Raw genomic sequence first — 22,061 nt, 5'->3', positions numbered from 1 at the left:
TTTCTCCAAAAAAAGAAATAAATGAAACGGTTGTACGTTTGAAAGTGTTGGCTATGGTAGAAGCTACTGCGTGAAAAGACATACAGATGCTCTTGCTTGACGCCCGTACCTGCCATAAGCCAACAGTGCACTTGTCAAGTGAGCAGCAATTCCAAAGGCCAATGTGTTTTAAAAGGAAGCCTTTCAACGGAAGATCTGCGTAAATTTCTACACGGTGAGGGACAGCAAGTGATTTAAACTAGGTGCACAAAATCCACCAATGGAGATGCCGGGGATTGAACCCGGGGCCTCACACATGCGAAGCGTGCGCTCTACCACTGAGCTACATCCCCACACAAGATACTGTTTGCTGGGGGCCAGAAACATTTTTAAAAAGCGACCCAGAAGGTGTGCGCATTAAGCAGATAAGTAGTTTGTGAATTTTGGGGCTTTTTAACCAGGGGCAGAGAAGGCGGTGATGGATTGAAGCTCATTGTGCTTTACATATCAAACAAGATTTGCTGTTCTTTTGACTTGAGGAATGGATTATATTGACCGTCGGTGGAAACACATTGAAGTGTTGGGCCGATGGGAAACAGAATGGTTTTCTTCAGGTATCCAAAAGATGTGAATGGAGATGCCGGGGATTGAACCCGGGGCCTCACACATGCGAAGCGTGCGCTCTACCACTGAGCTACATCCCCACACAAAATACTGTTTGCTGGGGGCCAGAAACATTTTTGAAAAGCAACCCAGAAGGTGTGCGCATTAAGCAGATAAGTAGTTTGTGAATTTTGGGGCTTTTTAACCAGGGGCAGAGAAGGCGGTGATGGATTGAAGCTCATTGTGCTTTACATATCAAACAAGATTTGCTGTTCTTTTGACTTGAGGAATGGATTATATTGACCGTCGGTGGAAACACATTGAAGTGTTGGGCCGATGGGAAACAGAATGGTTTTCTTCAGGTATCCAAAAGATGTGAATGGAGATGCCGGGGATTGAACCCGGGGCCTCACACATGCGAAGCGTGCGCTCTACCACTGAGCTACATCCCCACACAAAATACTGTTTGCTGGGGGCCAGAAACATTTTTGAAAAGCGACCCAGAAGGTGTGCGCATTAAGCAGATAAGTAGTTTGTGAATTTTGGGGCTTTTTAACCAGGGGCAGAGAAGGCGGTGATGGATTGAAGCTCATTGTGCTTTACATATCAAACAAGATTTGCTGTTCTTTTGACTTGAGGAATGGATTATATTGACGGTCGGTGGAAACACATTGAAGTGTTAGGCCGATGGGAAACAGAATGGTTTTCTTCAGGTATCCAAAAGATGTGAATGGAGATGCCGGGGATTGAACCCGGGGCCTCACACATGCAAAGCGTGCGCTCTACCACTGAGCTACATCCCCTGGCCTGACGCTACCCCTGCCTCTGTCTCTCAGGAGGTTCATTGCCCAATACTGTGGAAACAGTATGTAGCGACAAGGCAGTGTGCAATAACAACGCATTTTCGGGGAACTGCACAAGTTGCCAGTGATTAAAAGCAGGAAGTTTTCAACAGCTCCAACGTTGCTTAAACGCCTTCTTAGAGGCATAGATTTCACGGAACAACTTCAGAAGAAAAGCAGTATGGGCAGGAGTGTAAAAGCCAAAAGTTGAAATAGTGCTTGGAAAAATGAGCACAAATGGCACGAGACAGCAGAGAAATGACTGTCCCGCAAAGATGCTTACCGAGAAAAAGGAGTGAATGCTCTTGCTACTCCCATAAACAATATCGGCCATCTTGTTTTTTGTTAAAACATCTCTATTCAAGAGGCGCCTGCTCGTTTCTTTCATCAGCTTCAGGTGCTACACCAAATTGTTAGCGCTATGATGATTCAAAATCCAAACTTTACAAACTGTCTGTAATGTGACAATAAAATTTCTCCAAAAAAAGAAATAAATGAAACGGTTGTACGTTTGAAAGTGTTGGCTATGGTAGAAGCTACTGCGTGAAAAGACATACAGATGCTCTTGCTTGACGCCCGTACCTGCCATAAGCCAACAGTGCACTTGTCAAGTGAGCAGCAATTCCAAAGGCCATTGTGTTTTAAAAGGAAGCCTTTCAACGGAAGATCTGCGCAAATTTCTACACGGTGGGGGACAGCAAGTGATTTAAACTAGGTGCACAAAATCCACCAATGGAGATGCCGGGAATTGAACCCGGGGCCTCACACATGCGAAGCGTGCGCTCTACCACTGAGCTACATCCCCACACAAGATACTGTGTGCTGGGGGCCAGAAACATTTTTGAAAAGCGACCCAGAAGGTGTGCGCATTAAGCAGATAAGTAGTTTGTGAATTTTGGGGCTTTTTAACCAGGGGCAGAGAAGGCGGTGATAGATTGAAGCTCATTGTGCTTTACATATCAAACAAGATTTGCTGTTCTTTTGACTTGAGGAATGGATTATATTGACGGTCGGTGGAAACACATTGAAGTGTTAGGCCGATGGGAAACAGAATGGTTTTCTTCAGGTATCCAAAAGATGTGAATGGAGATGCCGGGGATTGAACCCGGAGCCTCACACATGCAAAGCGTGCGCTCTACCACTGAGCTACATCCCCTGGCCTGACGCTGCCCCTGCCTCTGTCTCTCAGGAGGTTCATTGCCCAATACTGTGGAAACAGTATGTAGCGACAAGGCAGTGTGCAATAACAACGCATTTTCAGGGAACTGCACAAGTTGCCAGTGATTAAAAGCAGGAAGTTTTCAACAGCTCCAACGTTGCTTAAACGCCTTCTTAGAGGCATAGATTTCACGGAACAACTGCAAAAGAAAAGCTTGTTTTTTGTTACAACATGTCTATTCAAGAGGCGCCTGCTCGTTTCTTTCATCAGCTTCAGGTGCTACACCAAATTGTTAGCGCTATGATGATTCAAAATCCAAACTTTACAAACTGTCTGTAATGCGACAATAAGATTTCTCCAAAAAAAGAAATAAATGAAACGGTTGTACGTTTGAAAGTGTTGGCTATGGTAGAAGCTACTGCGTGAAAAGACATACAGATGCTCTTGCTTGACGCCCGTACCTGCCATAAGCCAACAGTGCACTTGTCAAGTGAGCAGCAATTCCAAAGGCCATTGTGTTTTAAAAGGAAGCCTTTCAACGGAAGATCTGCGTAAATTTCTACACGGTGAGGGACAGCAAGTGATTTAAACTAGGTGCACAAAATCCACCAATGGAGATGCCGGGGATTGAACCCGGGGCCTCACACATGCGAAGCGTGCGCTCTACCACTGAGCTACATCCCCACACAAGATACTGTTTGCTGGGGGCCAGAAACATTTTTGAAAAGCGACCCAGAAGGTGTGCGCATTAAGCAGATAAGTAGTTTGTGAATTTTGGGGCTTTTTAACCAGGGGCAGAGAAGGCGGTGATGGATTGAAGCTCATTGTGCTTTACATATCAAACAAGATTTGCTGTTCTTTTGACTTGAGGAATGGATTATATTGACGGTCGGTGGAAACACATTGAAGTGTTGGGCCGATGGGAAACAGAATGGTTTTCTTCAGGTATCCAAAAGATGTGAATGGAGATGCCGGGGATTGAACCCGGGGCCTCACACATGCAAAGCGTGCGCTCTACCACTGAGCTACATCCCCTGGCCTGACGCTGCCCCTGCCTCTGTCTCTCAGGAGGTTCATTGCCCAATACTGTGGAAACAGTATGTAGCGACAAGGCAGTGTGCAATAACAACGCATTTTCGGGGAACTGCACAAGTTGCCAGTGATTAAAAGCAGGAAGTTTTCAACAGCTCCAACGTTACTTAAACGCCTTCTTAGAGGCATAGATTTCATGGAACAACTGCAGAAGAAAAGCAGTATGGGCAGGAGTGTAAAAGCCAAAAGTGGAAATAGTGCTTGGAAAAATGAGCACAGATGGCACGAGACAGCAGAGAAATGACTGTCCCGCAAAGATGCTTACCGAGAAAAAGGAGTGAATGCTCTTGCTACTCCCATAAACAATATCGGCCATCTTGTTTTTTGTTAAAACATGTCTATTCAAGAGGCGCCTGCTCGTTTCTTTCATCAGCTTCAGGTGCTACACCAAATTGTTAGCGCTATGATGATTCAAAATCCAAACTTTACAAACTGTCTGTAATGCGACAATAAGATTTCTCCAAAAAAAGAAATAAATGAAACGGTTGTACGTTTGAAAGTGTTGGCTATGGTAGAAGCTACTGCGTGAAAAGACATACAGATGCTCTTGCTTGACGCCCGTACCTGCCATAAGCCAACAGTGCACTTGTCAAGTGAGCAGCAATTCCAAAGGCCATTGTGTTTTAAAAGGAAGCCTTTTAACGGAAGATCTGCGTAAATTTCTACACGGTGAGGGACAGCAAGTGATTTAAACTAGGTGCACAAAATCCACCAATGGAGATGCCGGGGATTGAACCCAGGGCCTCACACATGCAAAGCATGCGCTCTACCACTGAGCTACATCCCCACACAAGATACTGTTTGCTGGGGGCCAGAAACATTTTTGAAAAGCGACCCAGAAGGTGTGCGCATTAAGCAGATAAGTAGTTTGTGAATTTTGGGGCTTTTTAACCAGGGGCAGAGAAGGTGGTGATGGATTGAAGCTCATTGTGCTTTACATATCAAACAAGATTTGCTGTTCTTTTGACTTGAGGAATGGATTATATTGACGGTCGGTGGAAACACATTGAAGTGTTAGGCCGATGGGAAACAGAATGGTTTTCTTCAGGTATCCAAAAGATGTGAATGGGGATGCCGGGGATTGAACCCGGGGCCTCACACATGCAAAGCGTGCGCTCTACCACTGAGCTACATCCCCTGGCCTGATGCTGCCCCTGCCTCTGTCTCTCAGGAGGTTCATTGCCCAATACTGTGGAAACAGTATGTAGCGACAAGGCAGTGTGCAATAACAACGCATTTTCGGGGAACTGCACAAGTTGCCAGTGATTAAAAGCAGGAAGTTTTCAACAGCTCCAACGTTGCTTAAACGCCTTCTTAGAGGCATAGATTTCACGGAACAACTTCAGAAGAAAAGCAGTATGGGCAGGAGTGTAAAAGCCAAAAGTGGAAATAGTGCTTGGAAAAATGAGCACAGATGGCACGAGACAGCAGAGAAATGACTGTCCCGCAAAGATGCTTACCGAGAAAAAGGAGTGAATGCTCTTGCTACTCCCATAAACAATATCGGCCATCTTGTTTTTTGTTAAAACATCTCTATTCAAGAGGCGCCTGCTCGTTTCTTTCATCAGCTTCAGGTGCTACACCAAATTGTTAGCGCTATGATGATTCAAAATCCAAACTTTACAAACTGTCTGTAATGCGACAATAAAATTTCTCCAAAAAAAGAAATAAATGAAACGGTTGTACGTTTGAAAGTGTTGGCTATGGTAGAAGCTACTGCGTGAAAAGACATACAGATGCTCTTGCTTGACGCCCGTACCTGCCATAAGCCAACAGTGCACTTGTCAAGTGAGCAGCAATTCCAAAGGCCATTGTGTTTTAAAAGGAAGCCTTTCAACGGAAGATCTGCGTAAATTTCTACACGGTGAGGGACAGCAAGTGATTTAAACTAGGTGCACAAAATCCACCAATGGAGATGCCGGGGATTGAACCCGGGGCCTCACACATGCGAAGCGTGCGCTCTACCACTGAGCTACATCCCCACACAAGATACTGTGTGCTGGGGGCCAGAAACATTTTTGAAAAGCAACCGAGAAGGTGTGCGCATTAAGCAGATAAGTAGTTTGTGAATTTTGGGGCTTTTTAACCAGGGGCAGAGAAGGCGGTGATGGATTGAAGCTCATTATGCTTTACATATCAAACAAGATTTGCTGTTCTTTTGACTTGAGGAATGGATTATATTGACGGTCGGTGGAAACACATTGAAGTGTTAGGCCGATGGGAAACAGAATGGTTTTCTTCAGGTATCCAAAAGATGTGAATGGAGATGCCGGGGATTGAACCCGGGGCCTCACAAATGCAAAGCGTGCGCTCTACCACTGAGCTACATCCCCTGGCCTGATGCTACCCCTGCCTCTGTCTCTCAGGAGGTTCATTGCCCAATACTGTGGAAACAGTATGTAGCGACAAGGCAGTGTGCAATAACAACGCATTTTCGGGGAACTGCACAAGTTGCCAGTGATTAAAAGCAGGAAGTTTTCAACAGCTCCAACGTTGCTTAAACGCCTTCTTAGAGGCATAGATTTCATGGAACAACTGCAGAAGAAAAGCAGTATGGGCAGGAGTGTAAAAGCCAAAAGTGGAAATAGTGCTTGGAAAAATGAGCACAGATGGCACGAGACAGCAGAGAAATGACTGTCCCGCAAAGATGCTTACCGAGAAAAAGGAGTGAATGCTCTTGCTACTCCCATAAACAATATCGGCCATCTTGTTTTTTGTTAAAACATCTCTATTCAAGAGGCGCCTGCTCGTTTCTTTCATCAGCTTCAGGTGCTACACCAAATTGTTAGCGCTATGATGATTCAAAATCCAAACTTTACAAACTGTCTGTAATGCGACAATAAGATTTCTTCAAAAAAAGAAATAAATGAAACGGTTGTACGTTTGAAAGTGTTGGCTATGGTAGAAGCTACTGCGTGAAAAGACATACAGATGCTCTTGCTTGACGCCCGTACCTGCCATAAGCCAACAGTGCACTTGTCAAGTGAGCAGCAATTCCAAAGGCCATTGTGTTTTAAAAGGAAGCTTTTTAACGGAAGATCTGCGTAAATTTCTACACGGTGAGGGACAGCAAGTGATTTAAACTAGGTGCACAAAATCCACCAATGGAGATGCCGGGGATTGAACCCGGGGCCTCACACATGCGAAGCGTGCGCTCTACCACTGAGCTACATCCCCACACAAGATACTGTTTGCTGGGGGCCAGAAACATTTTTGAAAAGCGACCCAGAAGGTGTGCGCATTAAGCAGATAAGTAGTTTGTGAATTTTGGGGCTTTTTAACCAGGGGCAGAGAAGGCGGTGATGGATTGAAGCTCATTGTGCTTTACATATCAAACAAGATTTGCTGTTCTTTTGACTTGAGGAATGGATTATATTGACGGTCGGTGGAAACACATTGAAGTGTTGGGCCGATGGGAAACAGAATGGTTTTCTTCAGGTATCCAAAAGATGTGAATGGAGATGCCGGGGATTGAACCCGGGGCCTCACACATGCAAAGCGTGCGCTCTACCACTGAGCTACATCCCCTGGCCTGATGCTGCCCCTGCCTCTGTCTCTCAGGAGGTTCATTGCCCAATACTGTGGAAACAGTATGTAGCGACAAGGCAGTGTGCAATAACAACGCATTTTCAGGGAACTGCACAAGTTGCCAGTGATTAAAAGCAGGAAGTTTTCAACAGCTCCAATGTTGCTTAAACGCCTTCTTAGAGGCATAGATTTCACGGAACAACTGCAGAAGAAAAGCAGTATGGGCAGGAGTGTAAAAGCCAAAAGTGGAAATAGTGCTTGGAAAAATGAGCACAGATGGCACGAGACAGCAGAGAAATGACTGTCCCGCAAAGATGCTTACCGAGAAAAAGGAGTGAATGCTCTTGCTACTCCCATAAACAATATCGGCCATCTTGTTTTTTGTTAAAACATGTCTATTCAAGAGGCGCCTGCTCGTTTCTTTCATCAGCTTCAGGTGCTACACCAAATTGTTAGCGCTATGATGATTCAAAATCCAAACTTTACAAACTGTCTGTAATGCGACAATAAGATTTCTCCAAAAAAAGAAATAAATGAAACGGTTGTACGTTTGAAAGTGTTGGCTATGGTAGAAGCTACTGCGTGAAAAGACATACAGATGCTCTTGCTTGACGCCCGTACCTGCCATAAGCCAACAGTGCACTTGTCAAGTGAGCAGCAATTCCAAAGGCCATTGTGTTTTAAAAGGAAGCCTTTCAACGGAAGATCTGCGTAAATTTCTACACGGTGAGGGACAGCAAGTGATTTAAACTAGGTGCACAAAATCCACCAATGGAGATGCCGGGGATTGAACCCGGGGCCTCACACATGCGAAGCGTGCGCTCTACCACTGAGCTACATCCCCACACAAGATACTGTGTGCTGGGGGCCAGAAACATTTTTGAAAAGCAACCGAGAAGGTGTGCGCATTAAGCAGATAAGTAGTTTGTGAATTTTGGGGCTTTTTAACCAGGGGCAGAGAAGGCGGTGATGGATTGAAGCTCATTATGCTTTACATATCAAACAAGATTTGCTGTTCTTTTGACTTGAGGAATGGATTATATTGACGGTCGGTGGAAACACATTGAAGTGTTAGGCCGATGGGAAACAGAATGGTTTTCTTCAGGTATCCAAAAGATGTGAATGGAGATGCTGGGGATTGAACCCGGGGCCTCACACATGCAAAGCGTGCGCTCTACCACTGAGCTACATCCCCTGGCCTGACGCTGCCCCTGCCTCTGTCTCTCAGGAGGTTCATTGCCCAATACTGTGGAAACAGTATGTAGCGACAAGGCAGTGTGCAATAACAACGCATTTTCAGGGAACTGCACAAGTTGCCAGTGATTAAAAGCAGGAAGTTTTCAACAGCTCCAACGTTGCTTAAACGCCTTCTTAGAGGCATAGATTTCACGGAACAACTTCAGAAGAAAAGCAGTATGGGCAGGAGTGTAAAAGCCAAAAGTGGAAATAGTGCTTGGAAAAATGAGCACAGATGGCACGAGACAGCAGAGAAATGACTGTCCCGCAAAGATGCTTACCGAGAAAAAGGAGTGAATGCTCTTGCTACTCCCATAAACAATATTGGCCATCTTGTTTTTTGTTAAAACGTCTCTATTCAAGAGGTGCCTGCTCGTTTCTTTCATCAGCTTCAGGTGCTACACCAAATTGTTAGCGCTATGATGATTAAAAATCCAAACTTTACAAACTGTCTGTAATGCGACAATAAGATTTCTCCAAAAAAAGAAATAAATGAAACAGTTGTACGTTTGAAAGTGTTGGCTATGGTAGAAGCTACTGCGTGAAAAGACATACAGATGCTCTTGCTTGACGCCCGTACCTGCCATAAGCCAACAGTGCACTTGTCAAGTGAGCAGCAATTCCAAAGGCCATTGTGTTTTAAAAGGAAGCCTTTCAACGGAAGATCTGCGTAAATTTCTTCACGGTGAGGGACAGCAAGAGATTTAAACTAGGTGCACAAAATCCACCAATGGAGATGCCGGGGATTGAACCCGGGGCCTCACACATGCGAAGCGTGCGCTCTACCACTGAGCTACATCCCCACACAAGATACTGTGTGCTGGGGGCCAGAAACATTTTTGAAAAGCAACCGAGAAGGTGTGCGCATTAAGCAGATAAGTAGTTTGTGAATTTTGGGGCTTTTTAACCAGGGGCAGAGAAGGCGGTGATGGATTGAAGCTTATTATGCTTTACATATCAAACAAGATTTGCTGTTCTTTTGACTTGAGGAATGGATTATATTGACGGTCGGTGGAAACACATTGAAGTGTTGGGCCGATGGGAAACAGAATGGTTTTCTTCAGGTATCCAAAAGATGTGAATGGAGATGCCGGGGATTGAACCCGGGGCCTCACACATGCAAAGCGTGCGCTCTACCACTGAGCTACATCCCCTGGCCTGATGCTGCCCCTGCCTCTGTCTCTCAGGAGGTTCATTGCCCAATACTGTGGAAACAGTATGTAGCGACAAGGCAGTGTGCAATAACAACGCATTTTCAGGGAACTGCACAAGTTGCCAGTGATTAAAAGCAGGAAGTTTTCAACAGCTCCAATGTTGCTTAAACGCCTTCTTAGAGGCATAGATTTCACGGAACAACTGCAGAAGAAAAGCAGTATGGGCAGGAGTGTAAAAGCCAAAAGTGGAAATAGTGCTTGGAAAAATGAGCACAGATGGCACGAGACAGCAGAGAAATGACTGTCCCGCAAAGATGCTTACCGAGAAAAAGGAGTGAATGCTCTTGCTACTCCCATAAACAATATCGGCCATCTTGTTTTTTGTTAAAACGTCTCTATTCAAGAGGTGCCTGCTCGTTTCTTTCATCAGCTTCAGGTGCTACACCAAATTGTTAGCGCTATGATGATTCAAAATCCAAACTTTACAAACTGTCTGTAATGCGACAATAAGATTTCTCCAAAAAAAGAAATAAATGAAACAGTTGTACGTTTGAAAGTGTTGGCTATGGTAGAAGCTACTGCGTGAAAAGACATACAGATGCTCTTGCTTGACGCCCGTACCTGCCATAAGCCAACAGTGCACTTGTCAAGTGAGCAGCAATTCCAAAGGCCATTGTGTTTTAAAAGGAAGCCTTTCAACGGAAGATCTGCGTAAATTTCTACACGGTGAGGGACAGCAAGAGATTTAAACTAGGTGCACAAAATCCACCAATGGAGATGCCGGGGATTGAACCCGGGGCCTCACACATGCGAAGCGTGCGCTCTAGCACTGAGCTACATCCCCACACAAGATACTGTTTGCTGGGGGCCAGAAACATTTTTGAAAAGCGACCCAGAAGGTGTGCGCATTAAGCAGATAAGTAGTTTGTGAATTTTGGGGCTTTTTAACCAGGGGCAGAGAAGGCGGTGGTGGATTGAAGCTCATTGTGCTTTACATATCAAACAAGATTTGCTGTTCTTTTGACTTGAGGAATGGATTATATTGACCGTCGGTGGAAACACATTGAAGTGTTGGGCCGATGGGAAACAGAATGGTTTTCTTCAGGTATCCAAAAGATGTGAATGGAGATGCCGGGGATTGAACCCGGGGCCTCACAAATGCAAAGCGTGCGCTCTACCACTGAGCTACATCCCCTGGCCTGATGCTACCCCTGCCTCTGTCTCTCAGGAGGTTCATTGCCCAATACTGTGGAAACAGTATGTAGCGACAAGGCAGTGTGCAATAACAACGCATTTTCGGGGAACTGCACAAGTTGCCAGTGATTAAAAGCAGGAAGTTTTCAACAGCTCCAACGTTGCTTAAACGCCTTCTTAGAGGCATAGATTTCATGGAACAACTGCAGAAGAAAAGCAGTATGGGCAGGAGTGTAAAAGCCAAAAGTGGAAATAGTGCTTGGAAAAATGAGCACAGATGGCACGAGACAGCAGAGAAATGACTGTCCCGCAAAGATGCTTACCGAGAAAAAGGAGTGAATGCTCTTGCTACTCCCATAAACAATATCGGCCATCTTGTTTTTTGTTAAAACATCTCTATTCAAGAGGCGCCTGCTCGTTTCTTTCATCAGCTTCAGGTGCTACACCAAATTGTTAGCGCTATGATGATTCAAAATCCAAACTTTACAAACTGTCTGTAATGCGACAATAAGATTTCTTCAAAAAAAGAAATAAATGAAACGGTTGTACGTTTGAAAGTGTTGGCTATGGTAGAAGCTACTGCGTGAAAAGACATACAGATGCTCTTGCTTGACGCCCGTACCTGCCATAAGCCAACAGTGCACTTGTCAAGTGAGCAGCAATTCCAAAGGCCATTGTGTTTTAAAAGGAAGCCTTTCAACGGAAGATCTGCGTAAATTTCTACACGGTGAGGGACAGCAAGAGATTTAAACTAGGTGCACAAAATCCACCAATGGAGATGCCGGGGATTGAACCCGGGGCCTCACACATGCGAAGCGTGCGCTCTACCACTGAGCTACATCCCCACACAAGATACTGTGTGCTGGGGGCCAGAAAAATTTTTGAAAAGCGACCCAGAAGGTGTGCGCATTAAGCAGATAAGTAGTTTGTGAATTTTGGGGCTTTTTAACCAGGGGCAGAGAAGGCGGTGATGGATTGAAGCTCATTGTGCTTTACATATCAAACAAGATTTGCTGTTCTTTTGACTTGAGGAATGGATTATATTGACGGTCGGTAAAAACACATTGAAGTGTTAGGCCGATGGGAAACAGAATGGTTTTCTTCAGGTATCCAAAAGATGTGAATGGAGATGCCGGGGATTGAACCCGGGGCCTCACACATGCAAAGCGTGCGCTCTACCACTGAGCTACATCCCCTGGCCTGACGCTGCCCCTGCCTCTGTCTCTCAGGAGGTTCATTGCCCAATACTGTGGAAACAGTATGTAGCGACAAGGCAGTGTGCAATAACAACGCATTTTCAGGGAACTGCACAAGTTGCCAGTGATTAAAAGCAGGAAGTTTTCAACAGCTCCAACGTTGCTTAAACGCCTTCTTAGAGGCATAGATTTCACGGAACAACTTCAGAAGAAAAGCAGTATGGGCAGGAGTGTAAAAGCCAAAAGTGGAAATAGTGCTTGGAAAAATGAGCACAGATGGCACGAGACAGCAGAGAAATGACTGTCCCGCAAAGATGCTTACCGAGAAAAAGGAGTGAATGCTCTTGCTACTCCCATAAACAATATTGGCCATCTTGTTTTTTGTTAAAACGTCTCTATTCAAGAGGTGCCTGCTCGTTTCTTTCATCAGCTTCAGGTGCTACACCAAATTGTTAGCGCTATGATGATTAAATATCCAAACTTTACAAACTGTCTGTAATGCGACAATAAGATTTCTCCAAAAAAAGAAATAAATGAAACAGTTGTACGTTTGAAAGTGTTGGCTATGGTAGAAGCTACTGCGTGAAAAGACATACAGATGCTCTTGCTTGACGCCCGTACCTGCCATAAGCCAACAGTGCACTTGTCAAGTGAGCAGCAATTCCAAAGGCCATTGTGTTTTAAAAGGAAGCCTTTCAACGGAAGATCTGCGTAAATTTCTACACGGTGAGGGACAGCAAGAGATTTAAACTAGGTGCACAAAATCCACCAATGGAGATGCCGGGGATTGAACCCGGGGCCTCACACATGCGAAGCGTGCGCTCTAGCACTGAGCTACATCCCCACACAAGATACTGTTTGCTGGGGGCCAGAAACATTTTTGAAAAGCGACCCAGAAGGTGTGCGCATTAAGCAGATAAGTAGTTTGTGAATTTTGGGGCTTTTTAACCAGGGGCAGAGAAGGCGGTGGTGGATTGAAGCTCATTGTGCTTTACATATCAAACAAGATTTGCTGTTCTTTTGACTTGAGGAATGGATTATATTGACCGTCGGTGGAAACACATTGAAGTGTTGGGCCGATGGGAAACAGAATGGTTTTCTTCAGGTATCCAAAAGATGTGAATGGAGATGCCGGGGATTGAACCCGGGGCCTCACAAATGCAAAGCGTGCGCTCTACCACTGAGCTACATCCCCTGGCCTGATGCTACCCCTGCCTCTGTCTCTCAGGAGGTTCATTGCCCAATACTGTGGAAACAGTATGTAGCGACAAGGCAGTGTGCAATAACAACGCATTTTCGGGGAACTGCACAAGTTGCCAGTGATTAAAAGCAGGAAGTTTTCAACAGCTCCAACGTTGCTTAAACGCCTTCTTAGAGGCATAGATTTCATGGAACAACTGCAGAAGAAAAGCAGTATGGGCAGGAGTGTAAAAGCCAAAAGTGGAAATAGTGCTTGGAAAAATGAGCACAGATGGCACGAGACAGCAGAGAAATGACTGTCCCGCAAAGATGCTTACCGAGAAAAAGGAGTGAATGCTCTTGCTACTCCCATAAACAATATCGGCCATCTTGTTTTTTGTTAAAACATCTCTATTCAAGAGGCGCCTGCTCGTTTCTTTCATCAGCTTCAGGTGCTACACCAAATTGTTAGCGCTATGATGATTCAAAATCCAAACTTTACAAACTGTCTGTAATGCGACAATAAGATTTCTTCAAAAAAAGAAATAAATGAAACGGTTGTACGTTTGAAAGTGTTGGCTATGGTAGAAGCTACTGCGTGAAAAGACATACAGATGCTCTTGCTTGACGCCCGTACCTGCCATAAGCCAACAGTGCACTTGTCAAGTGAGCAGCAATTCCAAAGGCCATTGTGTTTTAAAAGGAAGCTTTTTAACGGAAGATCTGCGTAAATTTCTACACGGTGAGGGACAGCAAGTGATTTAAACTAGGTGCACAAAATCCACCAATGGAGATGCCGGGGATTGAACCCGGGGCCTCACACATGCGAAGCGTGCGCTCTACCACTGAGCTACATCCCCACACAAGATACTGTTTGCTGGGGGCCAGAAACATTTTTGAAAAGCGACCCAGAAGGTGTGCGCATTAAGCAGATAAGTAGGTTGTGAATTTTGGGGCTTTTTAACCAGGGGCAGAGAAGGCGGTGATGGATTTAAGCTCATTGTGCTTTACATATCAAACAAGATTTGCTGTTCTTTTGACTTGAGGAATGGATTATATTGACGGTCGGTGGAAACACATTGAAGTGTTGGGCCGATGGGAAACAGAATGGTTTTCTTCAGGTATCCAAAAGATGTGAATGGAGATGCCGGGGATTGAACCCGGGGCCTCACACATGCAAAGCGTGCGCTCTACCACTGAGCTACATCCCCTGGCCTGATGCTGCCCCTGCCTCTGTCTCTCAGGAGGTTCATTGCCCAATACTGTGGAAACAGTATGTAGCGACAAGGCAGTGTGCAATAACAACGCATTTTCAGGGAACTGCACAAGTTGCCAGTGATTAAAAGCAGGAAGTTTTCAACAGCTCCAATGTTGCTTAAACGCCTTCTTAGAGGCATAGATTTCACGGAACAACTGCAGAAGAAAAGCAGTATGGGCAGGAGTGTAAAAGCCAAAAGTGGAAATAGTGCTTGGAAAAATGAGCACAGATGGCACGAGACAGCAGAGAAATGACTGTCCCGCAAAGATGCTTACCGAGAAAAAGGAGTGAATGCTCTTGCTACTCCCATAAACAATATCGGCCATCTTGTTTTTTGTTAAAACATTTCTATTCAAGAGGCGCCTGCTCGTTTCTTTCATCAGCTTCAGGTGCTACACCAAATTGTTAGCGCTATGATGATTCAAAATCCAAACTTTACAAACTGTCTGTAATGCGACAATAAGATTTCTCCAAAAAAAGAAATAAATGAAACGGTTGTACGTTTGAAAGTGTTGGCTATGGTAGAAGCTACTGCGTGAAAAGACATACAGATGCTCTTGCTTGACGCCCGTACCTGCCATAAGCCAACAGTGCACTTGTCAAGTGAGCAGCAATTCCAAAGGCCATTGTGTTTTAAAAGGAAGCCTTTCAACGGAAGATCTGCGTAAATTTCTACACGGTGAGGGACAGCAAGTGATTTAAACTAGGTGCACAAAATCCACCAATGGAGATGCCGGGGATTGAACCCGGGGCCTCACACATGCGAAGCGTGCGCTCTACCACTGAGCTACATCCCCACACAAGATACTGTGTGCTGGGGGCCAGAAACATTTTTGAAAAGCGACCCAGAAGGTGTGCGCATTAAGCAGATAAGTAGTTTGTGAATTTTGGGGCTTTTTAACCAGGGGCAGAGAAGGCGGTGATGGATTGAAGCTCATTGTGCTTTACATATCAAACAAGATTTGCTGTTCTTTTGACTTGAGGAATGGATTATATTGACGGTCGGTAAAAACACATTGAAGTGTTAGGCCGATGGGAAACAGAATGGTTTTCTTCAGGTATCCAAAAGATGTGAATGGAGATGCCGGGGATTGAACCCGGGGCCTCACACATGCAAAGCGTGCGCTCTACCACTGAGCTACATCCCCTGGCCTGACGCTGCCCCTGCCTCTGTCTCTCAGGAGGTTCATTGCCCAATACTGTGGAAACAGTATGTAGCGACAAGGCAGTGTGCAATAACAACGTATTTTCAGGGAACTGCACAAGTTGCCAGTGATTAAAAGCAGGAAGTTTTCAACAGCTCCAACGTTGCTTAAACGCCTTCTTAGAGGCATAGATTTCACGGAACAACTTCAGAAGAAAAGCAGTATGGGCAGGAGTGTAAAAGCCAAAAGTGGAAATAGTGCTTGGAAAAATGAGCACAGATGGCACGAGACAGCAGAGAAATGACTGTCCCGCAAAGATGCTTACCGAGAAAAAGGAGTGAATGCTCTTGCTACTCCCATAAACAATATCGGCCATCTTGTTTTTTGTTAAAACATCTCTATTCAAGAGATTGAACCCGGGGCCTCACACATGCGAAGCGTGCGCTCTACCACTGAGCTACATCCCCACACAAGATACTGTTTGCTGGGGGCCAGAAACATTTTTGAAAAGCGACCCAGAAGGTGTGCGCATTAAGCAGATAAGTAGTTTGTGAATTTTGGGGCTTTTTAACCAGGGGCAGAGAAGGCGGTGATGGATTGAAGCTCATTGTGCTTTACATATCAAACAAGATTTGCTGTTCTTTTGACTTGAGGAATGGATTATATTGACGGTCGGTGGAAACACATTGAAGTGTTAGGCCGATGGGAAACAGAATGGTTTTCTTCAGGTATCCAAAAGATGTGAATGGAGATGCCGGGGATTGAACCCAGGGCCTCACACATGCAAAGCGTGCGCTCTACCACTGAGCTACATCCCCTGGCCTGACGCTGCCCCTGCCTCTGTCTCTCAGGAGGTTCATTGCCCAATACTGTGGAAACAGTATGTAGCGACAAGGCAGTGTGCAATAACAACGCATTTTCGGGGAACTGCACAAGTTGCCAGTGATTAAAAGCAGGAAGTTTTCAACAGCTCCAACGTTGCTTAAACGCCTTCTTAGAGGCATAGATTTCACGGAACAACTTCAGAAGAAAAGCAGTATGGGCAGGAGTGTAAAAGCCAAAAGTGGAAATAGTGCTTGGAAAAATGAGCACAGATGGCACGAGACAGCAGAGAAATGACTGTCCCGCAAAGATGCTTACCGAGAAAAAGGAGTGAATGCTCTTGCTACTCCCATAAACAATATCGGCCATCTTGTTTTTTGTTAAAACATGTCTATTCAAGAGGCGCCTGCTCGTTTCTTTCATCAGCTTCAGGTGCTACACCAAATTGTTAGCGCTATGATGATTCAAAATCCAAACTTTACAAACTGTCTGTAATGCGACAATAAGATTTCTCCAAAAAAAGAAATAAATGAAACGGTTGTACGTTTGAAAGTGTTGGCTATGGTAGAAGCTACTGCGTGAAAAGACATACAGATGCTCTTGCTTGACGCCCGTACCTGCCATAAGCCAACAGTGCACTTGTCAAGTGAGCAGCAATTCCAAAGGCCATTGTGTTTTAAATGGAAGCCTTTTAACGGAAGATCTGCGTAAATTTCTACACGGTGAGGGACAGCAAGTGATTTAAACTAGGTGCACAAAATACACCAATGGAGATGCCGGGGATTGAACCCGGGGCCTCAAACATGCGAAGCGTGCGCTCTACCACTGAGCTACATCCCCACACAAGATACTGTTTGCTGGGGGCCAGAAACATTTTTGAAAAGCGACCCAGAAGGTGTGCGCATTAAGCAGATAAGTAGTTTGTGAATTTTGGGGCTTTTTAACCAGGGGCAGAGAAGGCGGTGATGGATTGAAGCTCATTGTGCTTTACATATCAAACAAGATTTGCTGTTCTTTTGACTTGAGGAATGGATTATATTGACGGTCGGTGGAAACACATTGAAGTGTTAGGCCGATGGGAAACAGAATGGTTTTCTTCAGGTATCCAAAAGATGTGAATGGAGATGCCGGGGATTGAACCCGGGGCCTCACACATGCAAAGCGTGCGCTCTACCACTGAGCTACATCCCCTGGCCTGACGCTGCCCCTGCCTCTGTCTCTCAGGAGGTTCATTGCCCAATACTGTGGAAACAGTATGTAGCGACAAGGCAGTGTGCAATAACAACGCATTTTCGGGGAACTGCACAAGTTGCCAGTGATTAAAAGCAGGAAGTTTTCAACAGCTCCAACGTTGCTTAAACGCCTTCTTAGAGGCATAGATTTCACGGAACAACTTCAGAAGAAAAGCAGTATGGGCAGGAGTGTAAAAGCCAAAAGTGGAAATAGTGCTTGGAAAAATGAGCACAGATGGCACGAGACAGCAGAGAAATGACTGTCCCGCAAAGATGCTTACCGAGAAAAAGGAGTGAATGCTCTTGCTACTCCCATAAACAATATCGGCCATCTTGTTTTTTGTTAAAACATCTCTATTCAAGAGGCGCCTGCTCGTTTCTTTCATCAGCTTCAGGTGCTACACCAAATTGTTAGCGCTATGATGATTCAAAATCCAAACTTTACAAACTGTCTGTAATGCGACAATAAGATTTCTCCAAAAAAAGAAATAAATGAAACGGTTGTACGTTTGAAAGTGTTGGCTATGGTAGAAGCTACTGCGTGAAAAGACATACAGATGCTCTTGCTTGACGCCCGTACCTGCCATAAGCCAACAGTGCACTTGTCAAGTGAGCAGCAATTCCAAAGGCCATTGTGTTTTAAAAGGAAGCCTTTTAACGGAAGATCTGCGTAAATTTCTACACGGTGAGGGACAGCAAGTGATTTAAACTAGGTGCACAAAATCCACCAATGGAGATGCCGGGGATTGAACCCGGGGCCTCACACATGCGAAGCATGCGCTCTACCACTGAGCTACATCCCCACACAAGATACTGTTTGCTGGGGGCCAGAAACATTTTTGAAAAGCGACCCAGAAGGTGTGCGCATTAAGCAGATAAGTAGTTTGTGAATTTTGGGGCTTTTTAACCAGGGGCAGAGAAGGTGGTGATGGATTGAAGCTCATTGTGCTTTACATATCAAACAAGATTTGCTGTTCTTTTGACTTGAGGAATGGATTATATTGACGGTCGGTGGAAACACATTGAAGTGTTAGGCCGATGGGAAACAGAATGGTTTTCTTCAGGCATCCAAAAGATGTGAATGGGGATCCCGGGGATTGAACCCGGGGCCTCACACATGCAAAGCGTGCGCTCTACCACTGAGCTACATCCCCTGGCCTGATGCTGCCCCTGCCTCTGTCTCTCAGGAGGTTCATTGCCCAATACTGTGGAAACAGTATGTAGCGACAAGGCAGTGTGCAATAACAACGCATTTTCGGGGAACTGCACAAGTTGCCAGTGATTAAAAGCAGGAAGTTTTCAACAGCTCCAACGTTGCTTAAACGCCTTCTTAGAGGCATAGATTTCACGGAACAACTTCAGAAGAAAAGCAGTATGGGCAGGAGTGTAAAAGCCAAAAGTGGAAATAGTGCTTGGAAAAATGAGCACAGATGGCACGAGACAGCAGAGAAATGACTGTCCCGCAAAGATGCTTACCGAGAAAAAGGAGTGAATGCTCTTGCTACTCCCATAAACAATATCGGCCATCTTGTTTTTTGTTAAAACATCTCTATTCAAGAGGCGCCTGCTCGTTTCTTTCATCAGCTTCAGGTGCTACACCAAATTGTTAGCGCTATGATGATTCAAAATCCAAACTTTACAAACTGTCTGTAATGCGACAATAAAATTTCTCCAAAAAAAGAAATAAATGAAACGGTTGTACGTTTGAAAGTGTTGGCTATGGTAGAAGCTACTGCGTGAAAAGACATACAGATGCTCTTGCTTGACGCCCGTACCTGCCATAAGCCAACAGTGCACTTGTCAAGTGAGCAGCAATTCCAAAGGCCATTGTGTTTTAAAAGGAAGCCTTTCAATGGAAGATCTGCGTAAATTTCTACACGGTGAGGGACAGCAAGTGATTTAAACTAGGTGCACAAAATCCACCAATGGAGATGCCGGGGATTGAACCCGGGGCCTCACACATGCGAAGCGTGCGCTCTACCACTGAGCTACATCCCCACACAAGATACTGTGTGCTGGGGGCCAGAAACATTTTTGAAAAGCAACCGAGAAGGTGTGCGCATTAAGCAGATAAGTAGTTTGTGAATTTTGGGGCTTTTTAACCAGGGGCAGAGAAGGCGGTGATGGATTGAAGCTCATTGTGCTTTACATATCAAACAAGATTTGCTGTTCTTTTGACTTGAGGAATGGATTATATTGACGGTCGGTGGAAACACATTGAAGTGTTAGGCCGATGGGAAACAGAATGGTTTTCTTCAGGTATCCAAAAGATGTGAATGGAGATGCCGGGGATTGAACCCGGGGCCTCACACATGCAAAGCGTGCGCTCTACCACTGAGCTACATCCCCTGGCCTGACGCTGCCCCTGCCTCTGTCTCTCAGGAGGTTCATTGCCCAATACTGTGGAAACAGTATGTAGCGACAAGGCAGTGTGCAATAACAACGCATTTTCAGGGAACTGCACAAGTTGCCAGTGATTAAAAGCAGGAAGTTTTCAACAGCTCCAACGTTGCTTAAACGCCTTCTTAGAGGCATAGATTTCACGGAACAACTTCAGAAGAAAAGCAGTATGGGCAGGAGTGTAAAAGCCAAAAGTGGAAATAGTGCTTGGAAAAATGAGCACAGATGGCACGAGACAGCAGAGAAATGACTGTCCCGCAAAGATGCTTACCGAGAAAAAGGAGTGAATGCTCTTGCTACTCCCATAAACAATATCGGCCATCTTGTTTTTTGTTAAAACATGTCTATTCAAGAGGCGCCTGCTCGTTTCTTTCATCAGCTTCAGGTGCTACACCAAATTGTTAGCGCTATGATGATTCAAAATCCAAACTTTACAAACTGTCTGTAATGCGACAGTAAGATTTCTCAAAAAAAAGAAATAAATGAAACGGTTGTACGTTTGAAAGTGTTGGCTATGGTAGAAGCTACTGCGTGAAAAGACATACAGATGCTCTTGCTTGACGCCCGTACCTGCCATAAGCCAACAGTGCACTTGTCAAGTGAGCAGCAATTCCAAAGGCCATTGTGTTTTAAAAGGAAGCCTTTTAACGGAAGATCTGCGTAAATTTCTACACGGTGAGGGACAGCAAGTGATTTAAACTAGGTGCACAAAATCCACCAATGGAGATGCCGGGGATTGAACCCGGGGCCTCACACATGCGAAGCGTGCGCTCTACCACTGAGCTACATCCCCACACAAGATACTGTTTGCTGGGGGCCAGAAACATTTTTGAAAAGCGACCCAGAAGGTGTGCGCATTAAGCAGATAAGTAGTTTGTGAATTTTGGGGCTTTTTAACCAGGGGCAGAGAAGGTGGTGATGGATTGAAGCTCATTGTGCTTTACATATCAAACAAGATTTGCTGTTCTTTTGACTTGAGGAATGGATTATATTGACGGTCGGTGGAAACACATTGAAGTGTTAGGCCGATGGGAAACAGAATGGTTTTCTTCAGGTATCCAAAAGATGTGAATGGGGATGCCGGGGATTGAACCCGGGGCCTCACACATGCAAAGCGTGCGCTCTACCACTGAGCTACATCCCCTGGCCTGATGCTGCCCCTGCCTCTGTCTCTCAGGAGGTTCATTGCCCAATACTGTGGAAACAGTATGTAGCGACAAGGCAGTGTGCAATAACAACGCATTTTCGGGGAACTGCACAAGTTGCCAGTGATTAAAAGCAGGAAGTTTTCAACAGCTCCAACGTTGCTTAAACGCCTTCTTAAAGGCATAGATTTCACGGAACAACTTCAGAAGAAAAGCAGTATGGGCAGGAGTGTAAAAGCCAAAAGTGGAAATAGTGCTTGGAAAAATGAGCACAGATGGCACGAGACAGCAGAGAAATGACTGTCCCGCAAAGATGCTTACCGAGAAAAAGGAGTGAATGCTCTTGCTACTCCCATAAACAATATCGGCCATCTTGTTTTTTGTTAAAACATCTCTATTCAAGAGGCGCCTGCTCGTTTCTTTCATCAGCTTCAGGTGCTACACCAAATTGTTAGCGCTATGATGATTCAAAATCCAAACTTTACAAACTGTCTGTAATGCGACAATAAAATTTCTCCAAAAAAAGAAATAAATGAAACGGTTGTACGTTTGAAAGTGTTGGCTATGGTAGAAGCTACTGCGTGAAAAGACATACAGATGCTCTTGCTTGACGCCCGTACCTGCCATAAGCCAACAGTGCACTTGTCAAGTGAGCAGCAATTCCAAAGGCCATTGTGTTTTAAAAGGAAGCCTTTCAACGGAAGATCTGCGTAAATTTCTACACGGTGAGGGACAGCAAGTGATTTAAACTAGGTGCACAAAATCCACCAATGGAGATGCCGGGGATTGAACCCGTGGCCTCACACATGCGAAGCGTGCGCTCTACCACTGAGCTACATCCCCACACAAGATACTGTGTGCTGGGGGCCAGAAACATTTTTGAAAAGCAACCGAGAA

At 45.1% G+C, this 22,061-nt stretch overlaps 38 non-coding genes across 38 annotated transcripts; all 38 read right to left on the bottom strand.

Moving 5' to 3' along the window:
• Positions 1-260: 260 nt before the first annotated feature.
• On the bottom strand, positions 261-332 carry TRNAA-CGC (transfer RNA alanine (anticodon CGC)). Its single transcript has one exon. It is a non-coding gene; the product is annotated as a tRNA-Ala (tRNA).
• A 279-nt stretch (positions 333-611) lies between these two features.
• On the bottom strand, positions 612-683 carry TRNAA-CGC (transfer RNA alanine (anticodon CGC)). Its single transcript has one exon. It is a non-coding gene; the product is annotated as a tRNA-Ala (tRNA).
• A 279-nt stretch (positions 684-962) lies between these two features.
• Positions 963-1,034, bottom strand: TRNAA-CGC (transfer RNA alanine (anticodon CGC)). The gene has a single exon. It is a non-coding gene; the product is annotated as a tRNA-Ala (tRNA).
• A 279-nt stretch (positions 1,035-1,313) lies between these two features.
• Positions 1,314-1,385, bottom strand: TRNAA-UGC (transfer RNA alanine (anticodon UGC)). Its single transcript has one exon. It is a non-coding gene; the product is annotated as a tRNA-Ala (tRNA).
• A 772-nt stretch (positions 1,386-2,157) lies between these two features.
• Positions 2,158-2,229, bottom strand: TRNAA-CGC (transfer RNA alanine (anticodon CGC)). Its single transcript has one exon. It is a non-coding gene; the product is annotated as a tRNA-Ala (tRNA).
• Positions 2,230-2,508: 279 nt separating this feature from the next.
• Positions 2,509-2,580, bottom strand: TRNAA-UGC (transfer RNA alanine (anticodon UGC)). Its single transcript has one exon. It is a non-coding gene; the product is annotated as a tRNA-Ala (tRNA).
• Positions 2,581-3,195: 615 nt separating this feature from the next.
• Positions 3,196-3,267, bottom strand: TRNAA-CGC (transfer RNA alanine (anticodon CGC)). Its single transcript has one exon. It is a non-coding gene; the product is annotated as a tRNA-Ala (tRNA).
• A 279-nt stretch (positions 3,268-3,546) lies between these two features.
• On the bottom strand, positions 3,547-3,618 carry TRNAA-UGC (transfer RNA alanine (anticodon UGC)). The gene has a single exon. It is a non-coding gene; the product is annotated as a tRNA-Ala (tRNA).
• Positions 3,619-4,390: 772 nt separating this feature from the next.
• Positions 4,391-4,462, bottom strand: TRNAA-UGC (transfer RNA alanine (anticodon UGC)). Its single transcript has one exon. It is a non-coding gene; the product is annotated as a tRNA-Ala (tRNA).
• Positions 4,463-4,741: 279 nt separating this feature from the next.
• TRNAA-UGC (transfer RNA alanine (anticodon UGC)) lies at positions 4,742-4,813 on the bottom strand. The gene has a single exon. It is a non-coding gene; the product is annotated as a tRNA-Ala (tRNA).
• A 772-nt stretch (positions 4,814-5,585) lies between these two features.
• Positions 5,586-5,657, bottom strand: TRNAA-CGC (transfer RNA alanine (anticodon CGC)). The gene has a single exon. It is a non-coding gene; the product is annotated as a tRNA-Ala (tRNA).
• Positions 5,658-5,936: 279 nt separating this feature from the next.
• On the bottom strand, positions 5,937-6,008 carry TRNAA-UGC (transfer RNA alanine (anticodon UGC)). The gene has a single exon. It is a non-coding gene; the product is annotated as a tRNA-Ala (tRNA).
• A 772-nt stretch (positions 6,009-6,780) lies between these two features.
• Positions 6,781-6,852, bottom strand: TRNAA-CGC (transfer RNA alanine (anticodon CGC)). Its single transcript has one exon. It is a non-coding gene; the product is annotated as a tRNA-Ala (tRNA).
• Positions 6,853-7,131: 279 nt separating this feature from the next.
• TRNAA-UGC (transfer RNA alanine (anticodon UGC)) lies at positions 7,132-7,203 on the bottom strand. The gene has a single exon. It is a non-coding gene; the product is annotated as a tRNA-Ala (tRNA).
• Positions 7,204-7,975: 772 nt separating this feature from the next.
• TRNAA-CGC (transfer RNA alanine (anticodon CGC)) lies at positions 7,976-8,047 on the bottom strand. The gene has a single exon. It is a non-coding gene; the product is annotated as a tRNA-Ala (tRNA).
• A 279-nt stretch (positions 8,048-8,326) lies between these two features.
• Positions 8,327-8,398, bottom strand: TRNAA-UGC (transfer RNA alanine (anticodon UGC)). The gene has a single exon. It is a non-coding gene; the product is annotated as a tRNA-Ala (tRNA).
• Positions 8,399-9,170: 772 nt separating this feature from the next.
• TRNAA-CGC (transfer RNA alanine (anticodon CGC)) lies at positions 9,171-9,242 on the bottom strand. The gene has a single exon. It is a non-coding gene; the product is annotated as a tRNA-Ala (tRNA).
• Positions 9,243-9,521: 279 nt separating this feature from the next.
• TRNAA-UGC (transfer RNA alanine (anticodon UGC)) lies at positions 9,522-9,593 on the bottom strand. The gene has a single exon. It is a non-coding gene; the product is annotated as a tRNA-Ala (tRNA).
• A 772-nt stretch (positions 9,594-10,365) lies between these two features.
• TRNAA-CGC (transfer RNA alanine (anticodon CGC)) lies at positions 10,366-10,437 on the bottom strand. Its single transcript has one exon. It is a non-coding gene; the product is annotated as a tRNA-Ala (tRNA).
• Positions 10,438-10,716: 279 nt separating this feature from the next.
• Positions 10,717-10,788, bottom strand: TRNAA-UGC (transfer RNA alanine (anticodon UGC)). Its single transcript has one exon. It is a non-coding gene; the product is annotated as a tRNA-Ala (tRNA).
• Positions 10,789-11,560: 772 nt separating this feature from the next.
• TRNAA-CGC (transfer RNA alanine (anticodon CGC)) lies at positions 11,561-11,632 on the bottom strand. Its single transcript has one exon. It is a non-coding gene; the product is annotated as a tRNA-Ala (tRNA).
• Positions 11,633-11,911: 279 nt separating this feature from the next.
• On the bottom strand, positions 11,912-11,983 carry TRNAA-UGC (transfer RNA alanine (anticodon UGC)). The gene has a single exon. It is a non-coding gene; the product is annotated as a tRNA-Ala (tRNA).
• Positions 11,984-12,755: 772 nt separating this feature from the next.
• Positions 12,756-12,827, bottom strand: TRNAA-CGC (transfer RNA alanine (anticodon CGC)). Its single transcript has one exon. It is a non-coding gene; the product is annotated as a tRNA-Ala (tRNA).
• A 279-nt stretch (positions 12,828-13,106) lies between these two features.
• Positions 13,107-13,178, bottom strand: TRNAA-UGC (transfer RNA alanine (anticodon UGC)). The gene has a single exon. It is a non-coding gene; the product is annotated as a tRNA-Ala (tRNA).
• Positions 13,179-13,950: 772 nt separating this feature from the next.
• Positions 13,951-14,022, bottom strand: TRNAA-CGC (transfer RNA alanine (anticodon CGC)). Its single transcript has one exon. It is a non-coding gene; the product is annotated as a tRNA-Ala (tRNA).
• A 279-nt stretch (positions 14,023-14,301) lies between these two features.
• Positions 14,302-14,373, bottom strand: TRNAA-UGC (transfer RNA alanine (anticodon UGC)). Its single transcript has one exon. It is a non-coding gene; the product is annotated as a tRNA-Ala (tRNA).
• Positions 14,374-15,145: 772 nt separating this feature from the next.
• On the bottom strand, positions 15,146-15,217 carry TRNAA-CGC (transfer RNA alanine (anticodon CGC)). The gene has a single exon. It is a non-coding gene; the product is annotated as a tRNA-Ala (tRNA).
• A 279-nt stretch (positions 15,218-15,496) lies between these two features.
• On the bottom strand, positions 15,497-15,568 carry TRNAA-UGC (transfer RNA alanine (anticodon UGC)). The gene has a single exon. It is a non-coding gene; the product is annotated as a tRNA-Ala (tRNA).
• Positions 15,569-16,311: 743 nt separating this feature from the next.
• Positions 16,312-16,383, bottom strand: TRNAA-UGC (transfer RNA alanine (anticodon UGC)). Its single transcript has one exon. It is a non-coding gene; the product is annotated as a tRNA-Ala (tRNA).
• Positions 16,384-17,155: 772 nt separating this feature from the next.
• TRNAA-CGC (transfer RNA alanine (anticodon CGC)) lies at positions 17,156-17,227 on the bottom strand. The gene has a single exon. It is a non-coding gene; the product is annotated as a tRNA-Ala (tRNA).
• A 279-nt stretch (positions 17,228-17,506) lies between these two features.
• TRNAA-UGC (transfer RNA alanine (anticodon UGC)) lies at positions 17,507-17,578 on the bottom strand. The gene has a single exon. It is a non-coding gene; the product is annotated as a tRNA-Ala (tRNA).
• A 772-nt stretch (positions 17,579-18,350) lies between these two features.
• Positions 18,351-18,422, bottom strand: TRNAA-CGC (transfer RNA alanine (anticodon CGC)). The gene has a single exon. It is a non-coding gene; the product is annotated as a tRNA-Ala (tRNA).
• Positions 18,423-18,701: 279 nt separating this feature from the next.
• TRNAA-UGC (transfer RNA alanine (anticodon UGC)) lies at positions 18,702-18,773 on the bottom strand. Its single transcript has one exon. It is a non-coding gene; the product is annotated as a tRNA-Ala (tRNA).
• A 772-nt stretch (positions 18,774-19,545) lies between these two features.
• On the bottom strand, positions 19,546-19,617 carry TRNAA-CGC (transfer RNA alanine (anticodon CGC)). Its single transcript has one exon. It is a non-coding gene; the product is annotated as a tRNA-Ala (tRNA).
• A 279-nt stretch (positions 19,618-19,896) lies between these two features.
• Positions 19,897-19,968, bottom strand: TRNAA-UGC (transfer RNA alanine (anticodon UGC)). Its single transcript has one exon. It is a non-coding gene; the product is annotated as a tRNA-Ala (tRNA).
• A 772-nt stretch (positions 19,969-20,740) lies between these two features.
• Positions 20,741-20,812, bottom strand: TRNAA-CGC (transfer RNA alanine (anticodon CGC)). The gene has a single exon. It is a non-coding gene; the product is annotated as a tRNA-Ala (tRNA).
• Positions 20,813-21,091: 279 nt separating this feature from the next.
• On the bottom strand, positions 21,092-21,163 carry TRNAA-UGC (transfer RNA alanine (anticodon UGC)). The gene has a single exon. It is a non-coding gene; the product is annotated as a tRNA-Ala (tRNA).
• Positions 21,164-21,935: 772 nt separating this feature from the next.
• Positions 21,936-22,007, bottom strand: TRNAA-CGC (transfer RNA alanine (anticodon CGC)). Its single transcript has one exon. It is a non-coding gene; the product is annotated as a tRNA-Ala (tRNA).
• Between the last annotated feature and the right edge of the window lie 54 nt (positions 22,008-22,061).

The sequence above is a fragment of the Engystomops pustulosus genome, chromosome 1 (assembly GCF_040894005.1).
Source record: "Engystomops pustulosus chromosome 1, aEngPut4.maternal, whole genome shotgun sequence".
NCBI classification, from domain to species: Eukaryota; Metazoa; Chordata; class Amphibia; order Anura; family Leptodactylidae; genus Engystomops; species Engystomops pustulosus.
The sequence above is the reverse complement of the archived record's forward strand: the minus strand, read 5'-3'. Positions and strand labels throughout refer to the sequence as shown.